The sequence below is a fragment of the Canis lupus genome, chromosome 24 (assembly GCF_003254725.2).
Source record: "Canis lupus dingo isolate Sandy chromosome 24, ASM325472v2, whole genome shotgun sequence".
Lineage (NCBI taxonomy): Eukaryota > Metazoa > Chordata > Mammalia > Carnivora > Canidae > Canis > Canis lupus.
In genome coordinates, this window is record NC_064266.1 from 39661732 (window position 1) to 39663501 (window position 1770).

The 1770-nt window shown below is 43.1% G+C and overlaps 1 long non-coding RNA gene across 1 annotated transcript; it reads right to left on the minus strand.

Annotated features, from left to right (window-relative positions):
* Nucleotides 1-887: 887 nt before the first annotated feature.
* Nucleotides 888-1473, minus strand: LOC118352257 (uncharacterized). Its single transcript, XR_007405705.1, has 3 exons — nucleotides 1341-1473; nucleotides 1063-1218; nucleotides 888-970 (listed from the first exon to the last, which is right to left on the minus strand). It is a non-coding gene; the product is annotated as an uncharacterized LOC118352257 (long non-coding RNA).
* Nucleotides 1474-1770: the final 297 nt, after the last annotated feature.

Here is a 1770-nt window from a genome sequence, read left to right on the forward strand (position 1 = left end):
TAGCCTCACAAGGTATTATTGCTGTTTGGGGCAGCATTATACAAATGAGTGAATCATTATGTATTTTGAAAGGTGTCGGTCATGCTGGCTCTGGCTGTGATCTACATCAGGCAGTAACTGCAGGTTGTTCAGTGAGATAACGTAGTCTACATAACTTAACCCTGATTGAGAATGAGCTAGCAGCCTACGATCCCTGGGCTGAATCCTGTTTACGTCTAGTGTTGTAATGTGAAAATCATGTTTGAGCTGCATATTGGAGCAGGATTGTGCTCCATGCGTGTTGGGAAGGAAGAGCATTCTAGGATGGGCTGGCAAACTGGTCTGAGGGCCACATCAGGCGTACCGCCTATCTCTGTAAATAAAGTTTTATTTGAATGCAGCCATGCCTGTTTTTGTTCATGGATTATCTACAATTTCTTTTGCTCTGTAAAGGCAGAGACTGTACAGTCCCCAAAACCTAAAATATTTACTGTCTGGTCCTTTACAGAAAAAAAATTTTCCTGCCCACCCCTGGTGTTGGAATTAAGCACTTAAGGCAATGAATCAACAGCCTGCATTCAAATCTCAACTCTAGTACTGGTTTCTGCATAACCTTGGTTACATACCTAAAAAATGGGAGTATGAATATTTCTGGGTTGCTGTGAGACGTAAATTCAATAATTATTATGATTCATCTTAATGAAAGACTTCCAGAGGTTTTCCCAGATTCTTGATGCCCTATATTATAATCATGTTGGATCTTTTCTGTTGTATAAAAATTAAACATCAAAAATATTTGAGGAATTTAGGCAGCCACCCTTCCTGTTCCAGGAGTAAAAGATCCTGAAATATTTGCAGCATTTTTTCAGTATATTTGATGTGGATTAATGGAGCTGTGGCAGCTTAGGAAGTGTCCTTTGGTGTATCTTTATTCAATTTGGGATATCTTTTTGGCTTCCGATGACAAAATTCAGGTCTACAGGTAAAATTTCTAGGAGACAAAAGTGGGTGTGATGGGATCAAGATTCACGATGGTCTCCATAGAGTCAAATAAAAGATGAGAGGAAGTAAGAGAATATTTACCAGGGATTGATGTGGATTCTGGCATCAATTATTGAAGTCTGGGAATGGGGAGACTTGGCCAGACAGCAGTTCCTGGGAAGTAGATCTAGGGCTTCTAACTGGCCACAAGCTCAATTTGAGCCAGATGTATCCAGCTGCCAAGGAAACAATCTCAGCCTGTATTAACAGAGTCGGTATATGCCTCGTGGGTTCAAGGAAGGTAAAGCAAGAAAACAATTTAAGTGAGCCAGACAGCCCAGATCTGGAGAGGGAAGGTCAGTCATGGAGACAACTCACACATTTGAATGGAGATGTTGCCAAAGTTGTGTAGGCTGAGGGGGAGGTGGGGGAGTAGTCAGGTTGTTGAGTCATCAGCCAACTGCCATACTGAGGAATGACTGAAGGTTCTAGAGATGATTCCCAGGAAAAGAGATAACCACAAAGGAAGAGAGAGCTTTTTAAAAGCCCTGGAGCTTCTTTACTATCTCTTTTAGGGTTTTTTTTTTTTTGGGGGGGGGGGAGTGCAAAACTAAGGGGAATCAATGTGAGATACTCCTTTTGGGGAGAGGGTATCAGCTCAGCTCACAGTCCCCCCCCACCCCCGCCCCTTCCACCCCGAGTCCACAGCTGCAAGTGAGGTGACGTCCCAGAAACCATATTGGTTCTTGGTCACCCTGGCTTCCTGTTGACAACTTATTGGATGAGCGTTTGTCTCTCTGGGGACCATGA